The following is a 27,469-nucleotide window of genomic DNA, read 5'->3' as shown; positions in this document are numbered from 1 at the left end:
TGTCATGACACCAGAACTCTAATCTTTCCAGAGATGTCAATTGCTGCCCTTTCCCATTCTCCCAACTATGTTAAGGCTCTAAAAGACTCAGTTGCTGTCCATGGTTCCATTCAGCTTATGTAGTTTCCTTATTTATTCTTTTTTGTAATGTTTATTTTTGTTTTGTCAAATAGCATGATTGCAACTCTTGCTTTTTGTGGATTCACTTGATATATAGTAATTTTTTTCCATCCCCTCAGTTTGTGTGTGTATGTGTGCATATGTCTATGTCTTTGTTTTTTAAATATATTTCCTATAAGCAACAGATTGTAGGGTTTTGTTTTCTTATCGAATTTCTCACTATTTTTCTTTTTTTTTTTTGAGGACTAATAAGAAGTACTTTATTTGGAAGGCAAACAGGTTATTACAGGGAGGGGATGGCAGAGGTCAGGGTGTTAAATGCTCATTACAAAGTACTTCAGAGGAAGAATGGCACAGAATCTTCCTGGTATTTCCCACCTCAATCATAAAATAAAATGATGTCTGCAATAAATTTTAGGTGTGAAGTATGAAAATCTGCTTGTCCTCAAGTGATGTCATTTCTATCTGAGAAACCACGAAGCGAAAACATTGTTCTTTATTTCTCCTTGTTTCAGTGAATGGGAAGGATTCAACTAACCAACTTCATGACAACAAGGTGCAGGATGGCGCTAGCAAAGAGGAAGTCAGTAAAAGCTCGTTCTGGAGAGATGCCCTGGAAATCTCCCTTGTTCTGTGGGTTAATCTCTATCCTTAAACAGACGGCCAGGATGAAGCTTCCCACACAGGACATGAAGCCGGAAAGCAGGGAGTTGAAGGGGAAGGTCCTCAAGAGGAGACAGTAACTGAGCTGCAGCGCTCTGGTCAGCAGGATGTAGAGCAGGTAGGCATCCAGGAGCTTCAGGCACTGCAGCGTGGTGCTCATGTACTGCTCCAGGAAACTTGAGATCATGGACACCAGCCGGCATGGCCCCGCAGTCCTGCACTGTCTGAGCCCGGACCCCCTCACTATTTTTCATTGTATTGAACTGCTTAATCCATTCACATTTAAAGTTGTGTGAAGTAGGTTTGCATTTTCCTCCATTTGATTTTTTTTTAAAGTTATGATTCTGTACTTTAGTTATTTTGTTGTTATTCAGTTGTTGCAGTCATATTTGACTCTTCGTGACACTCCCCCCTTCTCCATTTAGGGGGTTTTCTTGACAAAAATATTGGAGTGGTTTTTCATTTTCTTGTCCAACTCACTTTACAAATGAGGAACCTAGGCAAAGTCACACAGCTGTTGTCTGACCTAGAAGATCCCTTCCTGCTCTAAATCTCTGATCCTATGAAATTTCAAGCATTGCTTTCCCAATTCCACCACCTCAAATACATTCTGTCTGTCACTTAAGGGCACCATTGAAGAATCCAGTTGGGATAATCCCAGCCCAAGGAAAAGGAAGTGGTTGTATTAAATCAAGAGGATTATTCAAAGAGGTAAGAATGCTGATAGCTAAATGGAATAGCTAGGGTTGTGTCTCAGAGGTCACCCAGTCGAGATCTTGGTGTCTCTTAGTGACTATCTTTATCCTTGTCTTTCTGTTTTTTACTATTCCTCGTATCTTTCTTTCTCCATCCAGATAGATTTTTCAAGTGATAAGTTGTGATATTTTTTATTTATTAAATGTGTAATGAGGGGGCAGCTAGGTGGTGCAGTGGATAGAGTACCGGCCCTGAAGTCAGGAAGACCTAAATTCAAAGCCGACCTCAGACTAAACACTTGACACTTACTAGCTGTGTGACCCTGGGCAAGTCATTTAACCCCAATTGCCTAAAAATAAAAAAAAATAAAATAAATGTGTAAAGCATTGTCTCTAAGCTCTCATCTCCAGTTTCTGTGGGATGAAAAAAAAATTCCCTTGTTGTATTAAAGAATCTCACAGTTATAGGTATGTGTATGGCTGGAGATTCCCTAGACCAGGGAAAAAAATCCACGGTCTGGGGAAGGATAGGGTTGGAATATTGGCCAAGAAGAGAGCCCATTACATAAAAAACCAAATGGAACTACATACCTGGTTTCTAGTAATACAGGGCAACATCAGCAATTATTGCAACCAGAAGCACCAGGAACAATGTTATTACAACCACTTTTGCAGGGCTCCTCATTTTGGGAGAGAGAGATGTCAAAATAATTTCTTCTTCCCTACCTCTACCCTCTCCTTCCCCTCCACTAGTGCTAAATCAGCCTTGTCCCAACTTCCCCTTTTCTCCTCCCTTATCTTCAGCAGCCAAGCACTCGCCTAGTTTTAGCCTCTTGGCTTCTTTTAAGTCTCAGCTCCACCCGCCTTCTGCAAGAAAGAAGCCTTTCCCAGTCTCCCTTAATTCTGCTACCTTCCCTACAACATGAGCTTCAATTAACTCTCACACAGTTGCTTGGATGTTATCTCCCGCATTAGATTGTAAGCTCCTGAAAGTCACAGACTTTTTTTCTCTTTGTATCCACACAGCTTAACATAGTACAGGACCTGACACTTAAAAAATACTTGTATACTTTTGTCGAATTGATTCAGGCTCCTTCACTCATAACCTGGCAGAGGAACCCCAGGAGCCAGAAGAAAACACTCTTCTGCCTTTCTTACAAGAAGAGGCCTTTTGCACAGGCTCACACAATCTCTACCTGGATACAGCACTATGGAGATGGCCTAGGAGATGATAGAGGGTGGGTTGTGGGGTTCTAGGAGTACTTTATAAGCTATATATCTACATGGCCTTCTCCCTCTACTTAGGGGGAATCACAGTCATAATCACACACAATTTAGTAGGCAAAACCATAAATGAGCAGAGAGCTTAGATGCAACACAATACTCTGAAAGGCAAAGGTTATGGGCCTATAGCCAAGAATAACCTACACAGCAAAATTGAGTATAATTTTATCAGGAGAAAAAATGAATCTTTAATAAAATAGAAGACTTCCAAGCATTCATGATGACAAGACCTGAGCTGGGTAGAGACGCTAAAGTTGAAAAACAGGAGTTAAGAGAAACGTAAAAAAGTAAATATGAATAAACAATAATAAAGAATATAAAAAAAGCTAAATTGCTAATATTTTACTGTAGGGACATAATACATGTGATCTCTCTCAATCCTGTGTCAAAGGGTAAAAGGTCAAAGAGCCTAATTAAACAGAAGGGCTGTGAATGAGTCTGCTATGTTTTGATGATCTTCAAAGAAGAATATAAAGGGAGGTGAAAAGGACTACAGTAGAGAAGGAAAGGCAGGGGAATGTTAGTGGAAATTGTCTCACAATAATACTGTGCATGTAGAAGTCTACACAAACTAGGAGGAAAGAGTGGGAGGAATGGCTGGTACTTCAACCTCACTCTCATCTGAACTGGTCAAAGGATGGAAGAATACCTACACACACAGCTGAATGCAGAAAGGCATGTAGGGTAAGGAGGGAAGGGAGGAGAAATTAGAAAAAGCATGGATTAAAAGGATTAGACCTAAGCAAAACAAACTCTAAGGATATACAAAAATATCTACAGTTCTTTTTGAGGTGACAAAGAATGGGAATCTTAGAAAGTACCCACTGATTGGGGAATGACTGAACTTGTTATTTATAACTGTGATGGAATACTGTTGTGCTATAAGAAATGATAAAGGGGCTATTTTTAAAGAAACTTGGGCAGCTTTGTATGAACTGGTACAGAGTGAAGTGAATTGAACCAAGGGAACAGTTTATACAATGACAACTAGAACACTGAACTGAACTTAATCTGGTGAAAATTAATAGGACTAAAAGTAAAGTACTTCCCTTGGGTTAAAAAAATCAGTTTCATCAGTTGAAAATAAGGGAAGCATTGCTAGGCAGTGTTTTATCTGAAAAATATCAGGATGTTTTGATGGAGTGCAATTTCAAAATGAGTAAAAATGTAATATTACATTCAAAAAAAGATTATATGATTTTGTGTTGCATTAAGAGAGGAATAGGGTCTAGGAAAAGGAGGTAGTAGCCCACTGTACTCTGCCCTGCTCAGAACACATCCAGAAAATTGTACCTTAGGGAGAACATTGACAAGCTAGACGTTGTTCAGAAGAGTCAACCAGAAGGGTCGTGTGAAGGGTCTCAAGTTTCTGTCAAGTGAGATTCACTTGAAGGAAGTGAGATTCACTTGAAGGAAGTGAGAATGTTTATCTTAGGGCAGAAAAGGCTCAAGGGAACATGGTAATTCTCTTCAAGTCCCAGAACAGCTATCATGGAATCTACTTGGTGCAGGAGGGGAGAACCAAGAACAATTTCATCTTTGTAACATCTCTCCACTATTCCCCCTTCTCTCCTCTGATACTGTCACTACCTTGGTGTGGGCCCTCATCTCCTCACTCCCGGACCTTTGCAATTTCCTGGTGGTGGGTCTGCCTGCCTCATTTTTGTCTCTTCTCAATCCAACTTATCCTCAGTTCTGCCACCAATGTGATTTTGGTAAAGAGCATGTCTGACTATGTCATACCCTACTCAATAAACTGCAGTGGCTCCCTATTGCCTTCAGGATCAAATACAAAAGGGAGTAGCTAGGTGGTGCAGTGGATGGAGCACTGGGCTTAGAATCTAGAAGACTCATCTTCATAAGTTCAAAAGTGGCCTTAAATATTTACTAGCTGTGTGACCCTGGGCAAATTACTTTCAATTTCCTCATCTGTAAAAATGAGCTGCAGAAGAAAAATGGCAAACCACTCAAGTATCTTTGCCAAGTAAACCCCAAAGTGGAGTCAGGAAGAGTTGGACACAAGTGAACAACAACAAAAATCACATATTAAACCCTCTGTTTGGCATTCAAACACCTTCATTATTCAGTCCCTTCTACTCTTCCAGTCTTCTTACACCTTGCTCCCTGACATGTACTCTTGTTCCAGTGACACTTGCTGTTCTACAAACAAGACACTCTCTCTCAGATCTAGGCATTTTTTCTGGCTGTCCCATAAGCCTGGGATGTTCTCCCTCTTTCTGTCCACCTCCTGGTTTTCCTGGATTCCTTTAAGACCCAACTGAAATGCCATATTCTACAGGAAGCCTTTCCCCAACCCCTCTTCATTCTACTACCTTCCCTCTCTTAATTATTTCCTATTTATCTTTTGTATAGCTTGTTTGTATATATTCATTTGCTTGTTGTCTCCTCCATTACATTGTTAGATCCTTGAGGGTAAAGTCTGTGTTTTGCCTCTTTTTGTATCCCAAGTACTTAGCACAGCACAATGGCATTTAGTAGGTACTTAAATGTTTATTGACTGACTGGTGATGGTTGGAAATTACAGAACAAGCATCCAAATTTGAGAAGGTCATTGATACACTGGACAGAGTCCAGAGGAAAACAACCAGGAGAGTCAAGTGCCTTGTTTCATGCCATGCAAGGATGATTTAAAGGAACTGGGGAGGGGGGTGATTAGTCTGGAGAAAAGAAGTCTCAAAGAGGACATGATAGCTATCTTCAAATGTTTGAAGGGCTGTCAGGTGGAGGAAAGATTAGACTTGGTCCATTTGAACATAGAGGGTCAAACCAGGAGCAATGGTTGGGAGTTGCAAAGATATAACTTTGGGCTTCATGTCATTAAAAATTTTCTAACAGTTAGGGGCTGCCTAAAAGTTCAATGGGGCAGGTAGCTGGCTCAGTGGATAGAGAACTGGGCTTGGAATGAGGAAGAGCTGATTTCAAATCAGGCCCCAGAAACTTACTAGCTGTGGGACCTTGGGCAAGTCACTTAATCTTTGTTTACCTTATTCCACTAGAGAAAGAAATGGAAACCAAATCTTGCCCCTCCCCCGTGGACAATATGGTTCACAAGGTCACAAAGAGTCAGAAACAACTGAATGACAACAACAAAAGTGCAGTGGGTTGCCTCAAGAAGTGATGAAATCCCCCTCCTAAAGGGTCTTCAAGCAGAGTCTAGATGACCATTTGCTGATTATGTTATGTTGGAAGGGATTCATTTGGCTTATGTGTTTGTGACATTTTAAAAGTTCAAGAAATCTAGTTTCTGAGTAATTTAATCATTTTATTCATAAGTCTAGCATGTTTATTAATAAAAAGAGGTCAGTGACACTCTTGATTACCAAAGACCCCTCATGGTGGTAACATCACAGTTAATATGCTCTTAGAAGATTGAGTATTGCTGAGGGTGGGAATCAACTCTGATTGGCTAACAATTAATGAGAGAATGAATATTACAATGAGGAGCTGGGCTATATTCCAATGGGGGTCATGGTGTATGTGACTTGGATTCCCCAAGTCTTGGTCAAAGAGACTTATCAATTTCCATATCACCTCTCTGACAGAAAGGTGGATCTACATTTTCTCAAACCTGTCTGAGTCAACACAATGAGCAGGAATCCTCCCATCAGCCCAAACTTAGAATTTCTTTTACTGTCTGCTTAGATGTCGTAAGTAAGTAAGATGGGTAAGTCTTTGAGCAAGATTTCCCACACTGTTTGGTTTCTGCATGAGAAAGTAGAAAAGGGGGAAAACCTTGGTACCAATTCAATAATTAGTTATTAAGTGTAAGAAAGAAATAATCATGTCTCTGAAGTTGGACTTAATGGTAATTGAAAACCATTTAAACTCTCAGATTTTATGATTCTGTGCTCCTGTGACTAAGGTATGGGAAAAGCTAACAATTTTCCTTCACAGATCTATCAAGAATTTAAAGGTTTAAAAGAATAATTTTCCTAAAGAAACTGAAATGATCAGTTGGGGAATGGCTGAACAAATTGTGGCATATGAATGTAATGGAATCCTGTTGTGCTAGAAGAAATGAGGAGCATCCTGGAAGGACTTATTTGAACTGATGCTGAGTGAAATGAGCAGAACCAGGAGAAAATTGTACACAGTAACAGCCACATTATGGAAGGATCAGCTATGACAGACGTAGCTTTCCTCAGCAATGCAAGGATCCAAGATAACTCCAAAGGATTCATGATAGAAAATGCTATCGACATGCAAAAAAAGAACCATGGAGTTGGAATGCAGATGGAAGCACACTACTTGCTCTCCTTTTCTTTTGTTGTTTTTTTTTATTTCTTCTTTCTTGACCTTCCTCCCATTAGTTCTAATTCTTCTATACATCATGACTAATGTGAATATATGCTTAATATGAATGTATAAGTAGAGCCTATATCAGATTATATGACATTTTGGGAAGGGGGAGGAGAGAGAGGAGAAGAAAATTTAAAACTCAAAATATTGTGGAAGTGAGTGTTGAAAACTAAAAATAAATAATTTTTAAAAAAAACAAAGTACAATTTTTCTGAATTGGGCTGTATACCAAAGACAATTATAGAATCCCATTTCTACCACTTATTGTCTATTCTTGGACAAATTACTTCACTTTCTGGGTCTCAGTTTCCTCATCTATAAAAGAAGGGGTTGGACTAGGTGATCTCTTAGATTGCTTTCAGCTCTGAATCTTATTATCCTATGTTCCAATCTTAGCATTGAAAGGAACTTTGGAGAATACCTAGTCCAATCCTGAGGCCTACCTGACAAGGAAGTGGTCATCCACTCAATGACAGGAAACTCCTTATCTCCTAAAATAGTCAATTGCATTACTTGAGGACTTGATTTGTTAAGTAGGATTGACTTTTAACAATAGTAACAATAATAAGTCAATAAACATTTATTAAGCACCTACTATACGCCAGGCGCTGTGCTAAATTCTAGGGATATGTATACAAAAAAGAAAGACAGTCCCCACCATTAAAAAGCTTACAATCAGGGCAGCTAGGTGGTGCAGTGGATAGAGCACTGGCCCTGAAGTCAGGAGGACCTGAGTTCAAATTCGGCCTCAGACCAAACACTTGACAGTTACTAGTTGTGTGACCCTGGGCAAGTCACTTAACCCCAATTACCTAAAAAAAATTAAAAGGCAATATCAAGAAAACTTTTTTTAAGAAAGAGGTTGTCAGATTAACGTCATATCAGAGAGTTACAGTCAATCAGCATATATTTTGTTGTTCTGTCATTTTTCAGTTGTGTCCAATTCTTTATGACCCCTTTTGGAGTTTTCTTGGCAAAGATACTGGAGTGATTTGCTACTTCCTTCTCTAGCTCCTTTTATAGATGAGGAAATACAGATGATACAAATAGGGTGAAGTGATTTACCTAGGGTCATACAGCTAGTAAGTGTCTGAAGGTGTATTTGAAGTCCAGAAGTCTTTCTGAGTTCAGGCCAGGCACTCAGTCTACTGCATCACCTAGCTACTACCACTTCACATTTATTATACACCTACTATGTGCCAGGCACTGTGCTAAGTGCTAAGGATACAAACAAAAGCAAGACAGTCCCTACCCTCAAGAAGCTTGGAATGTAATGGGGGACACAATGTACAAATTAGATAAAAACAGGCTCTACACAGGATAAATAGGAAATAATCAACAAAGGGAAGAAACTAGAATTAATTATGGGTTAGGATTAGGAAAGGCTTCCTCTAGAGGTGGGATTTTAGCTGAGACCTGAAGGAAATAGGAAAGTACACTTCCTTTTGGTCATCTTCTTCTCTAAGAAGCAGTGTAGTTTCAGGAAACTCTTCTCTCTCAGCATCCAGCACCAATTTAGGAATTCCCCACCTCTTGAATTCATGAGGTAGCCACCAAAGCTGGATCATGATTTATTGACCTAAGTTCAAGGAGAAACATACAATGCATAAGAGTCAGCCAGGGATTTAATGTTCAGTCTCCTGGTTGTTTTCCTCTGGACTCTGTTCAGTTTGTCAATGTCCTTCTCAAATTGGGATGACCAGAATGGAACTCAGTACTCGAGATGAGGTCTGATGAAGGTAGAGTATAGTGGGACTACAATCACCCTAGTCTTTCAAGATATGACTCTTCTTAATGTAGTCCAAGATTATACTGTGTGGTACAGCGACTCTAACACAATTAAATTCAGAGACTTCTCAAGGTGGAAGCAAAAAGTTGCTCTTTATTACAGTCTCTTGAGAAGGGGTATCTACTCCTCCAGTGCACTACCAGCAGGAGAGAGGTGAGGCACAAAGGACAAAGCAAGGTTATATATCTTAATGCAAACAAGAAACTCCCACCCCACCACTATCCCTTACTCCCATTGGCTGGGAGGCAGGCTTACATTCTAGGAGCAAAAATCTTTCCCATTCCCAAAGAACAAGGAAACAGGGTATAGCCAATCCATACATACATGCCCTTATTTAGTATACCTAATGCTGACTAGCAGTGGCAATCAGGAGGGAGTTTAGGGCCGAATTCCTATAGGTTTAGGTAATTTAAACTTATGGCCTGTTAGTTCTCTCAGAGCCTATCTCTAGTTTCAGAGACAGTCTTTTCATCACCACCCTGAGAAGTCTTCACAGGTTATATCTCATTCAATACTAACTTTTTTTGGCAGCCACATCACACTGCTAACACATATTTGAGCTAGCAGTCCATTAAACCTCCAAGATATTTTTCAGAATAACTTCTATCTATTCATACCTCCCTCATTTTGTACTTATAAAGATGATTTCTTTGTAACTATGCCAAGAGTTTACATTTATCCCTATGGAATTTTATCTTATTAGATTCAACTTAATACTTTTCAAGGGTAGGGAACCTGTGGCCTTAAGGCCTCATGTGACCTTCTAGGTCCTTAAGTATGGCCTTTGACTGAATCCAAATTTTGCAGAACAAATCCTTTTATTAAAATAACCTAGAAGACCACATGTGACCTTAAGGTCACAAGATCCCCAAGCCCATTAAGATCTTTTTGTTTGCTAGTCCAGTATGTTAGTTATTCCTCCTAGCTTTGTGACATGTGAAAATTTGATGACCATACCATCTATGCCTTCGCTCAAGTTATTGATTAAAAAAAAATGTTTAACACCACAAGGATAAGCACAAATCCCTAGGATACTCCCCTCACTAGAGATCTCCTTCCACATTTATATTGAACATTAAAAGTTACTTTATGAGTCCAGTTGTCCAACCAGTTGCAAACCCTTCTGATTGTATTATCATTTAACCCATTGCTCCATCTTCAATTTAGTCATAACATCAGAGTCTCAGCCTTTGAGCCTAAACAGTGTCTTACTTCTTGCAATTCCCCATAGAGAGGCTAGGTAAGCTTGCTTCCAGGCATACATAATGGAAAAACCCTGCTTTTTCTGAAATTAAAAGGCGATATCAAGAAAACGGTTTTTAAAAAAGAGGTTGTCAGATTAACGTCATATCAGAGAGTTACAGCCAATCAGCATGTATTTTGTTGTTCTGTCATTTTTCAGTTGTGTCCAACTCTTTATGACCCCTTTTGGAGTTTTCTTGGCAAAGATACTGGAGTGATTTGCTACTTCCTTCTCTAGCCCCTTTTACAGATGAGGAAATACAGATGAGACAAATAGGGTGAAGTGATTTACCTAGGGTCATACAGCTAGAACTCGGAACATCCAGAATGTTTCCTTTCTGTTTACAGTGTGGTAAATAAAGGCTTTTCAGCTGCTTGCTGAATCAAAGTTCATTATGCATGCAGTAGGTTTCTACAAGTCCAACTCAATCCCTTTCCACCCTGGCTGCATTCAAGTGAGGAAGATGAACTCCAGTGAGCCTTTGGCTGGGGTAGAGATCTCAGGCCCTTTCTCACTCATAACAAATAGGAAACCAGTATGCATGTGGCCTCTTCAGCAAGCCTCTGGGATGAGGCCACCTTCCATTTGTATTCCTTCCTTTGGTACATTGTTTTGTGATATTTTATAAGGGTCATATTATAGTTCGATGGCAGCCAGACCAGGTAAGGTACCAACAGCTTATGGGATTTAACCCACCAAGTAATTGGCCTGAGAGCTGACGCTGTAACCTATAAGCAAGGAGTCACTCATTCAATGGCCATGGCACATGCAGAAATGAACTGGGTAGGGGAAAAGCTTTGTCACAATTGCTTTAAGTTTGAATCCACTCTTACCAGGGACTGAGATGGAAGAGATGGGGAGTATATCATAGTAAATATCTTCTTTTAAAACCTGATTGGTGTTAATTGGTTATATTGATGGTGGGGGCACTTATCAATGATCTCTGGGAGATACTAACTGTAACTGCCAATGCATATTGGAGAACACACCAGAGTAGGGGCTTGAGCTTACAGCTTCAGAGAAGAACCCATTGCCAGTCAGAAACACCCCCAGAACTCTGAGGAGGAGACGTCTCTCAGCCCTTCCCTAGGAACCCTCCTTGCTAGTACATATGTGAGCTAGAGAGTTAAGTCCAGAGAATTGGTGTACAACCAATAGAGAGATGGAGGTAGTCTGCCACCTAGTGGCTGGAAGTGGTTGTGGCTGGAACTTCTCCAACTCCAGGGCCTTAAGTTTTCAGGGAGAGAGACTGCAGAGGCAGAATGAATTAGCTCAGGGTAGCTAAGTGGCCCTTGAAGCCTGTTTTCTCCTGGCAGAACCAATATATTATACTCTGGTGCCTGTTGGCTTTGTGCTCAGCATTGTGCTAGGTAGGCACTGCAGAGAAAACAAAAATTGAGATGCTAGAATCATAAATTTAGAACTGCAAGAGACCCTAGAATACATCAGACTTCCAGTGTTCTCATTTTTCATATGAAAAAACTGAGAGCCAGAAAAGTGGAGCGACTTGACCAAGGTCATATAGAGGAGGAGATGGGCTCCAGGCAGTTTCCCTCCATCATTAGAAAGGACATCATTAAAGAACAGAGTTTAGAATGTCTTCTTTATTTTAGATATTATCCCTCAGGTCCAGTTAGCTTCCTCTTCTCCTTCCCCCATTCTAGGGTGTGCTTGCAAATGTTTAACAACCAGATCTCTGGGGGAGAAATTACCCATTTCACACTTTTCAATTTAATCTGAATTATTAACTTTTTCTTCATCAATTTCTTAAGTCTAGACAATCAAGAAAACAATAAAGCCTTTATTTGTAGCATTTATCAATTTCTCAGGTGTTGATGCTCACACTGTAAATTTAACAATTAGCTCTCAGTATGATCTGGTTCCAGCACATCCCTGCCCTGTCACAGAACACAGGGGGCTTACATAGAAATTGAAGTCCACTAAAACCCAGGCCTTTTTCATATGAACTGCTGTCTAGATATGTCTCTCCTATCTTGTAGTCATATCATTGATGTGAACAGCTGATATGATAGTTATATAGATATTTCAACTACAATCTATGTTTACTTGTATTAATCCTTATTAAAGATACACAAGTCTCAGCTGCCTCAAATTCTGAAACAGACTCCAGTTCCCAGACCTCTTGGCAGCTCCTTCTCCCAAACTTTGAAAGCTCATAACTCATAATTCTCTCTAACATTCCTTCACCAAAGACCAAGATACATACAACAGAGACAGATGCAACAGTAGGGTCATGTGTTCATGACCCACATAGCGAATACCTAGGTAGAGAGAAAGGCCCAAAGCCTCTCTCCCCATTCAGAGGCTTATACTATTTTAATTTCCTTGCTCAAGTAAGGAGAGATCATTTTGGCCAGTTAGTGCTTTTTGTATGCACCCACAGTTTCACCTTGGGAATTAGTCAAACTCATGAATCTCATTATGAAGTAAACCAACAGAAAACATGCAGTGAATACTTTAACATGCTCTGCCCTGGAGAGCCAGGCTCTTCTATTCCATATTATCAAGCACGTCCAGAATCAGACTCAACTTCCAGTCTCCACATAGAGGATTGAATCAGACAGAATAGGTTATTCAGGCTCATAAGGACTAGACTTCACTGCCAGGCCCCCATTACCTATAGAATCATAGAATATTGCTGTCAGAAGTTATCTCGGTGGAAAGGTAGTCAAGCTCCAAGCTAAAAAATAATCTCTACCATAACACATCTAACAAGTACTCATCCAGCCTTTGCTTGAAGCCAATGTCAAGATATTAAGAGACACCTTGTTTTCAAGAGCTAAGGCCCAGGAAGCAAGCCATGCCCTGAGCTTAGCATAACAACAATCCTTTGTGCTCACTCTCTGGATAATCTCACTCTGGCAAAATGTATTGCTTTGAACAGCACCAGATGTTCACTGAGGGATTTATGATTTTCATATCAATTAATAACTATTTAGATTTGTTGGAACTTAACTATTTCCCAGGAGATTCTGGCCAGAGAACTGGAGCTACAGTCAATAAGCTGCAGCAGAAAGCAAACAATCTCATCTCTTGACAATCTGCACAATTCCAGTGCCTGTAACTGGTAAGTGAACTGAAGCAGGTGCTGCACTCCTCTTCCTGCCAAGCTAACTCTGGTTCTGTACCCTACTGAATGATCACAAGGCTCAAAGACCCTTAAGACTTGAGATAATCAACATAGCAACTATTTCTACAGCATACAAGAATGTCTGTATTGTCTCAAAAATGCTTGCATGCATGGGCCTCCATGGAAATTGTTTACTCAAGACCTAAGAATGACTATGTTTGGCCCCACCTTTTTGGGGTTTTCATGTTTAAAAACCTTACCTTTGCCACAAACCACAAGGCCTCCTTCTCAGGAAGACTTAGGTTTGAAAACCTGTTTTTGTCACTTTGAAATTAAACTTCTGTTTGATTCTTGACTCTCCTGTCTCTGTCCTCCTTTGTGTGGCTCCAGCCACCCACAGGTTAGAGCCACATTCCAGTCCAGTTGACATCCATCAATGCAGATGAACTCCACACATTTCATTTTACTTTTAGATTGTTCAAGTTGTTAGGAAAATTTTTCCTGACTTCAAGCTTAAATCTGCCTTCTTTGTAATTTCTAACCATTATCAGTCAGTCAACAAACATTTAAGTACCTACTAAGTGTTATGTGCTGTGGTAAGCACTTGGGATACAAAAAGAAGCAAAACACAGACTCTACCCTCAAGGATCTTACAATCTAATGGGGGAGGCAACAAGCAAACAAATACATACAAACAAGTTATACAAAGGATAAATAGGAAATAATTAAGAGAAGGAAGGCAGTAGAATGAAGAGAGGTGGGGAAAGGCTTCCTGTAGAAGTGGAATTTTAGTTGGGGCTTAAAGGAATCCAGGAAAACCAGAAGATGGAAAGGAAGAGGGAGAACATCCCAGGCACATGGGACAGCCAGAAAAAATGCCTAGAGTGGAGAGAGAGCATTTTGTTTGTAGAACAGCAAAGAGGCTAATGTCACTGGAAAAAGAGTACATGTCAGGGAACAAGGTGCAAGAAGACTGGAAAAATAGAAGGGGTATAAAGGGCTTTGAATGGCTGAGGGTTTTATATGTGATTTTTGTTGTTGTTCAGTTGTGCCCAACTCGTCCTGACCCCACTTTGAGATTTACTTGGCAAAGATACTTGAGTGGTTTGCCATTTTTCTTCTGCAGTTCATTTTTACACATGAGGAAATTGAGGCAGACAGAGTTAAGTGACTTGCCCAGGGTCACACAGCTAGTAAGTGTCCAAGCCCAGTGCTCCATCCACTACACCACCTAGCTGCCCCTTTTGTATTTGATCCTGAAGGCAATAGAGAGCCACTGCAGTTTATTGGGTAGGGTGTGACATGGTCAGTCATGCTCTTTAGCAAAATCACTTTGGTGGCAGAACTAATTGGATTGAGGAGAGAAAAAAATGAGGCAGGCAGACCCACTACCAGACCCACCAGACATTGCAAAGGTACAGGAGTGAGGAGATGAGGGCCCACACCAGGGTAGTGATGGTATCAGAGGAAAGAAGGGGGAATAGTGGAGAGATGATACAAAGATGAAATTGTTCTTGATCCTCTCCTCCTGGACCAAGCAGACTCCGTGACAGCTTTTCTGGGACTTGAAGAGGACTATCATGTCCCCTTGAGCCTTTTCTACTCTAAGATAAACATTCTCACTTCCTTGAAGTGATTCTCATTTGATAAAAACTTGAGACCCTTCACACAACCCTTCTAGTTGCCTCCTCTGAACAACCTCTAGCTTGTCAATGTCCTCCCTAAAGTACAATTCTCTGGATGTGTTCTGAGCAGGGCAGAGTACAGTGGGCTATTACCTCCTTTTCCTAGACCCCATTCCTCTCAATGTAACACAAAATCACATCTTTTTTATATCATGTTACATTTTTTACTCATTTTGAATTTGCCTTCCATCAAAACATCCTGATATTTTTCAGATAAAACCACCTAGCAATGCTTCCCTTATTTTCTACTTATGAAACTGATTTTTTTAACCCAAGGGAAGTACTTTACTTTTAATCCTATTAATTTTCACCGGATTAAATTCAGCCCGGTGTTCTAGTCGTCATTGTATAAATTGTTTTCTTGGTTCAATTCACTTCATTCTGCATCAATTCATACAAGTCTCCCCAGGTTTCTTTGAAAATAGCCCCTTTATCATTTCTAATAGCACAATAGTATCCCATCACATTTATAAACAATATCATGTTCATTCATTTCCCAATCAATGGGTACCTTCTAAGATTCCCATTCTTTGTCACCTCAAAAAAAGCTATAGATATTTTTGTATCTCCTTAGAATTTGTTTTGCTTAGGACTAATCACTCTCTTAATCCATATTTTTTTCTAATTCCTCCTTCTCCCTTCCCTCCATACCCTACATCCCTGTTGAGTAAATTGCCTTTCTGCACTCAGCTGTGTGTATATGTATTCTTCCATCCTTTGACCAGTTCAGATGAGAGTGAGATTTAAGTGTCAGACATTCCTCCTACCCCTTCCTCCTAGTTTGTGTAGACTTTTACATGCACAGTATGATTATGTGAGACAATTTCCCCTAACCTTCTTCCCCCTTTCCTTCCCTAGTATAATCTTCTTCCCCTTCCTTTATATTCTTCTTTTAAAATCATCAAGACTAATTTTGATTACATTAAATAAAAATGTTTTGCACAAACAAAGCAAATGCAATCAAGATTAGTAGGGAAGCAGAAAGCTGGGAAACAATTTTTACAGCCAGTAACTCTGATAAAGGCCTCATTTCTCAAATATATGGAGAACTGAGTCAAATATATAGGAATACAAGTCACTCCCCAATTAATAAATGGTCAAAAGATATGAACAGACAGTTTTCAGAAGAAGAAATTAAAGTTATCTATAGTCATATGAACAAATGCTTTAAAGCACTATTGATTAGAGAAATGCAATTAAAATAACTCTGAGGTACCACCTCACACCTATTAGATTGGCTTATATGACAAAAACAAAAAATTATAGATATTGAAGATGTGGGGAAATTGGAACACTAATGCATTGTTGGTAGAGTTGTAAACTGATCCAACCATTCTTGACAGCAATTTGGAAACATACCCAAAGAGCTACAAAACTGTGCATACACTTTGATCCAGCAATAATACTATTATATCTGTATCCCAAAGAGATCATAAAAAAGGGAAAAGGACTCATGTGTACCAAAAATATTTATAGCAGTTCTTTTTGTTGGGGCAAAGAATTGAAAATTGAGGAGATGCTCATTAATTGGGGAATGACTGAATAAATTGAGGCATATGAATGTAATGGAATGCTATTATTCCATAAGGAATGATGAGCAGGTGGATTTCAGAAAAATCTGAAAAACTTCCATGAACTGATGCTGAGTGAAGTGAGAAGAACCAGAAAAACATTGTATATAGTAACAGCAACATTGTGAGAGGATCAGCTTTGATAGACTTAGCTCTCCTCAGCAATGCAATAATCTAAGGTAATTCCAAAAGACTCATGATGGAAAATGCTATCTACATCCAGAGAAAGAACTATGGTGTCTGAATGCAAATCAAAGCATACTATTCTCTCTCTCTCTCTCCCTCTCCCCTTTCTTTTTCTCATGGTTTTCCCCTTTAGTTCAGATTCTTCTTTCACAACATGACTATTGTGGAAATAGGTTTAATATGATTTTACATGTATAGCCTATATTTGAATAGATGCTGTCTTGGGGAGGGAGGTTGGGAGAGAGGGGGAAAAATTTTGGAACTCAAAATCTTAAAAAAAATTGAATGTTGAAAACTAAAAGTAAATTTTTAAAAAAGGAAAAAAGGATCATCAAGATATAACAGAATCATTCTTAGCCCTTCTGCTTATTTAGACCCATTGACCCTTCATGATGATAGAATTCAGAGGGATCACTTGCATTATCTCCTATAGTAGAATGTAAACAATTTAGCCCTTTTTATGTCCTTTATCATTGTCCATTCACATTTACTTTTTTATGTTTTTTCTAAACTCCTGTGTTTGAACTTAAAAGTTTCTACACAGCTCAGGTCTTTTCATTAGGAATGCTTGGAAGTCTATTTTATTAAAGATTCATTTTTTCCCCTCTAGGATTATACTCAGTTTTGCTGAGTAAGTTATTCCACGTTCTCTGATCATTTATGATGATGGCTTCTAAATTGTATGTGATTATGACTGTGATTTCTTGGCACTTTAATTCTTTCTTTCTAAGTGCTTTCAGTATTTTTTCTTTGACCTAGACACTCTGGATTTTGGCTATAATGTTCCTGAGAGTTTTCATTTTGAGATTTCTTTTAGGAGGCAATCAGAGGGTTCTTTCTATTTCCACTTTACCCTATGGTTCCAAGACATCTTAGTAGTTTTATTTTTTAAAATTTTTGACTTATGATGACTTGGCTCTTTTTTTGGTCATGATGTTCAGGTAGTCAAATGATTTTTAGATTTTTTTCTCCTTGGTATGTCTTCCAGGCCAGTTGTTTTTTCCATGAAATACTTTATATTTTCTTCTTTTTTAATCTTTTGACTTTGCTTAACATTTATTGTTGCTTCATTACTTCTATTTGTTCCATTCCAATTTTCAGGGAATGTGTTACATTAGCAAGCTTTTGTACCTCTTGTATTAAACCGATAATTCCCTTTCTAATTCCTTTTTTTATAAAAGTCTCATTTCCTTTCCATTTTTTCCTCCAGTGCTCTCATTTTATTTATAAGAAACGTTTGTAAACTCTTTTAAAAGAGAAGCTCTAGCTTTATCACTTCTCAGAATTCTAGTTGAATTTGTGCCTTTGGGTGCAGTCCCTGGGCTCTGAACTGCTCCATTCCTGGCTAGACTCCATTCCCAGTGTCAGCAGACCACTCTGTCTGTCTCCCTGTGCCAAACAAGACTGAACAAATGACTCACTGATTTTTCTTGTATTTCCTGAGCAGGATTCAGTCTGGTATATTTTCTGGATCTGTTTGGAGGAGTTTGAGTGGGGAGTGAGGAGGAGCCGCTCTCTGTACTTGTTACTCCACCATCTGGGCTCCACCCTCATTCTTCCTCTTTTCCATAGAAATAAGGACTAAATTGGTGAGTTCACTAATAAGGGGACCCCAAAAAGAGGAAACTCCTTCTCCTAAGACAGGTTAGCACCTTCTCTGAAATTTACAGTCTTAGAAAGTTGTCTAGAACATTGAGAATTTCAGTAACTTGCCCAGGGTCAAAACCATTCTATGTCAGAGAGAAGACTTGAACTCAGGTTTTCTTGGCTTTCGGGCCACTTCTCCAACCTCTACACCAGAGGGGTCAGACACTAGGCCTGTGGGCAACCTGCAGTCCACAACACTCCTGAGTGTAACCCAAATCAGATTAAAAAATAATTGGGGAAATTTACAAAATGAAAAAAAATACAATAAAACATAGATAATGTTGCATTTGAAAACTAAGTCATTATATGGCCAGCAGGGATCTTTATGTATAGTTCAGTGGCCCCCTGTTTCTAAGTGACTTTAACATCACTACAATATGATTCACCACACCATAACACACCATCACTCTGTGCCCCCTAATATAGCTAAAAAAAAAAACAAAACCTATGAGACCCCAGAATACTCCCTTTTTGTTGTCCTTAACTTTCCATGGCAGCCTCAGCATATTCTGAGCATTAGTAGTCTTCATGCCATTTTTATATGACCATGACATGCTTTTGTGTGCTCTGTCTCTGAATCCCCATCCCCTAATACAATGCCTGGCATATTGACCAGCAGATTGATGGAATGTAGGTTTCTAGCCCTTGCTTTCAACTCCTCTATGCATCTTTTAAAAGTCTAACTTGGTTGGTGAATTGCCTGTACATTTGTGTTTTCTTTCATTTAGACAATTCACATTTTCCTCCTCAGAATTATTTTTCTTTTGTGTCTTCAGAATTCCATTCATTTTGTTTTTCTTTCTGTCTTACCTTTTTTTTTTGAGACCATTTTTTGAGGTCCTATCTCCTCCATGCTGGAAGTATAAAGGACCAGTCCCAATAATGAGCAGCCTGGGAGCTTCAACTTTCTGTTTTTCTAACCTGTGCTGGTGCACCCTTCCTTAGGCAGTCTGGTGACCCTTCACTCCCAGGGAGACACACTTGGCTTTAACCTTACTGCAACTCAGAACTCAAAATGGATCTCCAATCTCGGCCTCTCCAGTATGAAGTACTGAAAGCAAGTACCACCCCACCCATATATTCTAAAGACCTTCCCATCTTACCCACCTCCTGACTTTCCCTAGAGTATTTTGTTCTATTATTATGGATAACCTGGCAATCTTAGGTCACTATTTCTAGCACCAAGAACTCAGATTCAATAGTGTAATGGACATAGAGAATGAGGAAACTTAGGTTCTGATACTTCATAGATCTGACCATGGGCAAGTCACTCAGTTTATCTGACCTCCTGCTTCTTCACCCACCAAATGGAATAATAGATGCACCACATGTCACAGGATGGTTATAAGAAAAGTGCCTTGTAAATGTGAGCTGTTATTATTATGGCACATCAGGGGACTCTAAGGAAGAGTACTTTTCATATTTCTCCATTCTGTCTCTGAATTAGGATTGGAGTCTGGGGTAGCCTCCTTTGAATAACCAACAGCTGATATTTACATAGAGCTTTGAGACTGAAAAATAATTTTAAATATATTATCACATCTCAACCTCACAACAACCTGAAGTGAATAGGGAGAAAATTATAATCCCAAATACATACATATGTACATACATACATACATTCTCTCTCTCCATATATAACATATATATATATTTACATACACATATATTATCTACACACACACACATACACACACACACACACACACACTTCTTCCAGTGCATCTTATACCTTGGGTTCCACAAAGGCCAGGGTGGAGTACTTTATTTGCTTTCTAAATAGATTTCTCTAAATTTAGAGTTGTATAATCAATTGGTTCCGGTTGTGTGAGTGCTGGGCCAGGAAATCCTACATTACACTGACAAAGAGGAAGGGAGCAGAAAGAAGGGGGACTTGAGTGGGAGGAGGGTCAGTGAAAGGGGCAGGAGGGCAGGAGATTCTAAGGTAGAAAGCCAATGATAACTCCTTCTTTTAGAGATGTCCTCTGTAGTGGATTGTTGTTCAGTCATGTCTGACTCTTCACAAGACCATTTGGGATTTTCTTGACAAAGATACTGAAGTGGTTTGCCATTTCCTTCTCCTGCTCATTTTACACACGAGGAAACTGAGGCTAACGGGGTTAAGGGGCTTGCCCAGAGTCACACAGCTAGTAAGTCTCTGAGGCCAGATTTGAACTCAGATCTTCCTGACTTCATGCTTGGCACTCCATCCACTGCCCCACCTACCTGCCCTTCTGGGTTTGAGCAGTTCTTCTGTGTATATCCCCATTTCTTCTGCATCCGAGGGCTTCTGTGAGTGTTTCACTACCTGCTCCAAAGAAAGAAAGGCCTGCTATTTACTACCCATTTGACCTCATTATTTAACTGCTCAAAGCCTCAGTTTTCTCATCTGTAAAATCAGGAAGCTGGACTCGCTAGATAATCTCTATGGTTCCTTTGAGCTTTAAATCTTATGATTTAGGATCAAATGAGAGAATGTGTGTAAAATGCTTAGCACAGTACTTTGCACACAGTAGGCACCTAATAAATGCTTGTTTCCCATGGCATATCTGGGTTCTGTGTGTCTGTGGTTGCTCTGAGATTGTCAATATAGTTGATGGGTCATGGATCAGGGCAGGATGGGTAGTCTAGTGCAACGTCCTCATTTTGCAGGTGAGGAAACTGAGTCCAAGAAAGGTTAACTGAGTTGCCCAAAGTTACACAACTAGTAAGTGGCTAAACTAGAATTTGAACCCAAGATCCTTGAATCCAAAACTAGCATTCTTTCTCCTGCCCAAAGTGATTTCTAAATGTCTGTGCATGTGTTGTCTGGATTAAGTCAAATCAAAACAAGTATTTATTAAGTGTCTATGATGTCTCAGGAACCAATGATTGCTGGGAATCAAAAGAAAGGTAAAAACAATACCTTCTCTCAAGGAGCTCACAGTCTGTGGGGGTTGTGTCTATTATGCTTAGATCTTGGGTCTCTGTATGAATGTCAGATGAGTGGGTTAGAGGGGGTATTATTGGGGTCAGAGATTTAGATCTTTTGATGAGACTACCAGCTAGTAGGGGCTGGGGTGCCTGACCTTGGAATGGAGGCAAATGTGATCCCTCCTTCATCTTGCAAGAAGAGTATTTCCTCAGTAAATGGATTGCTCTCCTTCCTACAGAACAATCTGACCCCAGATATTTTCAGGGTTTCCCCTAAATTTTGGAGATTAAAGTTACAGATCATTCACTCTTACTTTCCCTGAGATGTGTTCCCTTTGAGAAGATGATGGCTTTTTCTGGTTAGTTGTTGTTTTACCAATCAAATGGGACTTAGGAGATCCTTAAGGAGCTACCCATCCTTCTGGAAAAGGCCCTGTGGCCGCATGACTCAGTGTGGCATCCATGTGTGAGAAAACTTCCACCAGCAGTTGACCAGTTCTGACCTTTTGTCTACTCCACAGCCCTCTGAACACACACTGTGTCGGCTCCATTCTATTCTCTGTGCCTGTCACTGGTGTCCTCCCTCAGATCTGGGATTTGATGCCTCCTTGGATACTCCTTTCCTTTATTCTCCTCTCCTCTTTACCCTCATCAGGTTCCCCAAGGGCAGTACTGACCTTGGAACCCCCATGGTTCAATATGCTCTGAGGGAACAATGTGACTTTGACTTTTGAAGGACATGATTCTATAGAATGCTTCCACAATGGGTCAGATCTCCTCATCCACCAGGAATCCTATACCATCCTAGCTGTCAACATACAGGACAGTGTGGAATATCAGTGAAGGACAGAACACACTGTTTTCAGCATCTCCGTGAAACTACAGGTCTCTCATAGTAAGTGAAGGAGAAGGAGCTTGGGGTAAGGTGGAGTGGGAGGGGAAGAATTGAAATCTGCTTACAATACAGACTGGAAAGGGACAAAACCTATTTACTGGCAGAACTAATGTCAAGGGGGATGGGTGAAGAGTTCCTGAGAAATCCACAGGTTATTTTAATTCTCCTTTTCACTACTGCCCTTACTGAGGTATGAGTTTAGCTTGTCTTGTTCTAGGTTTTCCCACTGACTTTATTGTCACTACTCCTTTCTGCCAGGAAATTTCCACAACTCCCTTCCAAAAAGCCAGGAGACTAGGGATCTACATTTAATCAATCAATATTAAAGACCTGCCATGTAATAAAAATTGGAAATACAAGTACAGAGCATGAAAACAATCCCTGGTCCAAAAGAATTTACACCCTAATGAGAGAGATAACAAGTATATGAAATATATATGTAGATATATATGTGTGTGGGTGTGTATGTACGTATACACATACCTTATATAAATAGCATATGTAAATACAACATATATTATGTAATATACATAAAACATAAATATAATATTAATAAGTACAAATATATACAAGGTATTTTGAAAGAAAGGCTCCTTGCATTTGAAAGGACCAGGAAAGGTGTGGTGCAGAAGGTATTGCCTAAGCTGCGTCTTACAAAAAGAGAGGAACTTTGTGAAGGAGATGTAAGGAGAGAGTGCACTCCAGGCATAGGGGTGGGAGTGGAGTGTAGAGATGGACAGTGTAAAAGCCTGGAGTTGGGAGCTGAAGGTAGCATGAGAGGGACAGAGAGAAGGCCACTTTGGCTGGGTGGTCAAATCCAAGGGACGGGAGAGTCATGTCCAGTGAGGCTGACTAGGCTGCAAAGGCCTTTCACAGCTAACAGAGGAATTTGAATTTTTTCCTAGAGGCAATGGGGATCCACAGGAGTTGGTTGAGGAGTAGAGACCCACAGTCAGTTCACCATGCTATGCTGGCAACCCTTGCAGGCTGAGGGTTATGGCTTCAGATTACAAAGGACCTCACATTCTCTAAAATGTTTTAGGCCCCTCTGAGTTCTTTAATTCCTCCCAATTTGCCCCTGTGTTTCTTACCTGCACGTTCTCCCCATTTCTTTCTGATGTGTGGTGAGCCCTTTGGATTATATGTGAGCAGATGGGGTGTATGGGTTTTTAAGAACTAGTATCTCTAGTGTGAGGTTTTGCCAAGCCCTTTTCTGAGATATTCATCCTCCTTTGGTGTCTACCTAGCACTCAACTCTCTCCTGTGGTTCCAAGAAGCAGTAGCATGTGCAGTGGTCACCCATCTTGTCAGATGGGCTAAACCAAGTTGAGGGTAACCAACCAGCCTCAAAGCCATTGGCAAGTTAGTGGGGTGTCTACCCCAAGCATGTGAAGACTTCTGCCAGTAGATGGGCAGATAAGAACGTCCCTTTCCAATGGCCATGAAGGTGACTGAAACAGGCACTGTGGAGTGCTTAGAGCTTGGTCAGACACTGAAGATGCCAGGGTCATCCACTTCATCCTGGGCCATTGCCAGTCATCCTAACATCTGTCTTGCCACTGGACTTCAATGACCCTGAAAGAGAGAGTGAAGCTGACAACTTTGTGCACCTTTACCTCTTTTAAATCCAATTCACCCATGAGTCAAGATATCACCTTATTATGTCTTTGGTCTTCTTTGAAAACAAAGGACAAACAACAATAACAACAATATGTGGGCACATTCTAGCAAGTGGCATTCTTTATGTCCTCATGAAGGGGGGGGTTTGGGGTGCTCTTAGATGCACAAAGGCCCCCCAAGATCGTGGGAAAAAGCCCAAATCATGGCGCCGATCTGCCTGAATGAATTCAACTCAGATCTTCTTCAAGCCAGAGAAAAAGTTTATTAAAGATAAGCATATAGGCCAGACTCCAAAGAAACCCAAACATCAGTGATCTAAATAGGGTTCAAGGTGGTCAGGTGATGCTCACAAGAAAGAGCAGCATGAGGCAGTCTAGAAAACTCAGAGTCTGAGTGGGGGCTGGGGTGGATGGGCCAGGTGACACCCTTAGGATGGGCGGGCATGAGGGGTCTCAGCTTCTAAGCTTGAGAACAACTCAGCATCAGAATGGGGGAAAGGTGAGCCTTAAGTACAGACTGAGGGAGTGGCCATCCAGTTAGGAGTGATGGGAGGAGGGGTCCAAGGAGTGGCCAAGCAGTTGGGGTGAGGGGAGGAGGGGTCTAGGGAGATCTGGATGGGGGTGGCCAGCAAGCTGGGGCGAAAGGCTGGCGCCTAGCTAGGATTAAGGGTGGGAATGGCCAGGAAGGCAAAACAATGGGAAAGCCAGTTGATGGGGGAGGTGGATCGTTTGGAAAAGGGTCCAGGTGAGAATTTCCGTTTGGAATGTCTGAGTGATTTGAACAATGAGAATAGATAATGAGGGGAGCTGGGAGGGAAAGTTTGCTTTCAAAGGGAAATAAGGCAGTTTCTAAAACTTTAAGGTTTTCCTGGGACTGGTAAAACTGAAGCCAGGTTCTTTTTGTCAAAGAGAGATAAGTGAGTCTACCAGGAATCTAAAAGTTTTAAGGTTTTTCTGGGAATTGTAGGTAAACCTCTTCACTCATGCCAGTTTCAGTGATTGGAATCATTGTTCAGAGTCAGGGTCTGTTTGTCTTTGGACATGGCAGGAAGTCTTAGATGACCCAAGGTTCTAGGACAAGATGAAATGTCCTGAGCCAATGGCCTTTGTGTTTGCCTTTCAGACTGGCTGCTAGTCCAAGTAGAGAGCTTAGAATTCATGGAAGGTGACTCTATGACCCTGAGGTGCCACAGTTGGAGGGGCCAACCGCTGAACAAAGTCATATACTACCACAATGAGGCTTTGGCCTTAAAGTTTGACAATCAGACTTTCAACTGTATTGTCTCTCATGTCAACCATGCTCACAGTGGATCCTACTTCTGTTGATGAAATATTGCCATCCATCCACAGCTGTAGTTATCAGTGTTGAAAGTAAAGAGACTTGGCTGAGGCATTTGAGGGGAAGAGATAGACACCTAGGACTGAGATTATGTGGTTTTTATGGTGTGATAAGGAAATGCTAGGAATAGATAATAGGAATAATTGACATTTAGGTAGCATTTTTTGGTTTATGAAGTATTTTTTATACATGTTTCATCTGATCTCCACCAAAAGCCCCACAGGCTTTATTACTACTGCTATTATTATTTTGGAGAAAATAAATTGAGGCTCAGAGAGCTGTGACATCTCCATGATAATACAGCAGGAGGACCTGAATGGGAGTCTTTCTCATTCCAAGCCCAGCACTCTATGCACTATGCCATACCACCTCTCTCAGTAATTCCAGTTGAGGTAAAGAGCCATGGAGGGTCATGGCAGTCCCACTATATGGTGATCAGGTCAGATGGGTGGGGGTTTTAACAGCCCTACCCATATGTCCAGTTTCTCTATGCTCACCTCCTTTGGAGAGCAGAGATCCTAAGTAATAGGCTTTAAGAAGTGAGCTTTTCAATGACTCTTGAATATCAATGTAATCGATAAAATCAGAATATCAATGGAACCCCCTAAGTAGGGAGAGAAGATCAACTAGATACATAGCTTATAAAGTACTCCTAGAATGCCACAACCTATCCTCTATCATCTCCTAGGCCATCTCCTTCAGGATAATTCTGTATCCAGGTAGAGACTATGTAAGCCTGTGCAAATGGCCTCTCCTTGGAAGAGAGGCCTGAGGAGTGTTCTTTTCTTCTGGTTCTTGGGGATCCTCTGTCAGTATAGAAAGAGAGCGTGGATCAAGTCAATATAAAATGTATAAGCATTTACTAAGTGTCAAGTCCTGTCCTATGTTAAGGTCTGTGGATAAAAAGACAGAAAAAAATAGTCTGTGACTTTAAAGAGCTTACAATCTAATGGGGGAGATAACATCCAAGCAACTCTGTATAATCCAGATATATGCAGGATTAATTGGAGCTCATCTTGGAGGAAAGGTAGTAGAATTAAGGGGGACTGGGAAAGGTTTCTTTCTTCAGAAAATGAGATTGAAACTGAGACTTAAAAGAAGCCAGGAAAGCCAAGAGGCTGAGACTAGGAGGGTGCTTGGCTGCTGAAGATAAGGGAGGAGAAAAAGGGAAGTTGGGGCAAGACTGATTTAGCAATAGTGGAGGGGAAGGAGAGGGTAGAGGTAGGGAAGAAGAAGTACCATGTACCTTGAGATCTCTCTCTCTCAGGGTCAGGAGGGAAGCTGAGCACTGTTGACATGGTTATGATAACATCGGTCCTAGTGGTTGCGATTGCTATAATTGCTGCTGCTGCCACCCTGTGTTACTACAAGCGACACAAGGAACCAGGTATGTGGTGTCCCCTTGGTTTCTTATGTAATGGGCTCTCTTCTTGGCCAAGATCCCAACCCTGTCCTTCCCCAGACCCTGGATCAGTACCATGTTTTCCCTGGCCTAGAGAATCCACAGCCATACACATACCTATAACTGTGAGATTCTTTAATGCAACACTGGAGTCCTTTTATTCCACAGATGCTGGAGTCAGGAGCTTGGGGATAGTGCTTTACAAACCTAATAAATAAAAAATATCACTGTTTTATCACATGAAAAACCAACTTGATGGAGAAACAAAGATATAATAAGAGAAACAGTAAAAAAAACAAAAAAAAACAAAAAACAGAAAGACAGCGATAAAGATAGTCACTAAGACACACCAAGATCTAGACTGAGTGACCTCTGAGACACACCCTTATCTATTCCACTTAGCTATCAACATTCTTGCCTCTTAGGACAATCCTCTTCATTTGCTAATGACCATTTTCTTTTCCTCGGGCTGGGATTATCCCAACTGGATTCTTCAATGGTGCCCTTAATCAGGGACAGGCTGTGTGTGAGGTGGTGGAAATGGGAAAGCAATGCTTGAAATTTCATAGGATCATAGATTTAGATCAGGAAGAGATCTTCTAGGTCATCTTGCAAAGTCTCCTGACTTTACAGATGAAGCAATGGAGGTCTAGAAGGTTAAGCAGCTTATCTGGGGTCACACAAATAGAAAGGGGCAAAGTCAGAACTACAGTAGTCCTTCACTTTCTAATCTGACTTCTTTTCACCACACTTGGCTGCCTTTTTCTTTCTTCCCACCTTCCAACCAGATTTCTCTGAATAACCTTAGTGCTAGATGGAGGGGCTTCAGTGATTTGGAACTAAACTTCAGGGAAGGTGGGAGCCTTAGTCTCTCCTGGCAGTGGGATGGGGGAGGGGTGGGAGGAGGTATGGCTCAGCCACTGTTGGTTCTAGAACACGGAAATCTCCCCACGTGAGATGATTGTGAGGGACTGTCTGATGTTGGCAGCTGCCAGTTGGGTGCTGTG

The 27,469-nt window shown here is 40.6% G+C and overlaps 2 pseudogenes; one reads left to right on the top strand and one right to left on the bottom strand.

Moving 5' to 3' along the window:
• Positions 1-646: 646 nt before the first annotated feature.
• On the bottom strand, positions 647-21,652 carry LOC114029132 (annotated as a pseudogene).
• Positions 21,651-25,047, top strand: LOC114029126 (annotated as a pseudogene).
• Positions 25,048-27,469: the final 2,422 nt, after the last annotated feature.

Source organism: Vombatus ursinus, unplaced genomic scaffold, assembly GCF_900497805.2.
Source record: "Vombatus ursinus unplaced genomic scaffold, bare-nosed wombat genome assembly UNPS02005109.1, whole genome shotgun sequence".
NCBI classification, from domain to species: Eukaryota; Metazoa; Chordata; class Mammalia; order Diprotodontia; family Vombatidae; genus Vombatus; species Vombatus ursinus.
This window is presented reverse-complemented; position numbering and strand designations above follow the sequence as displayed.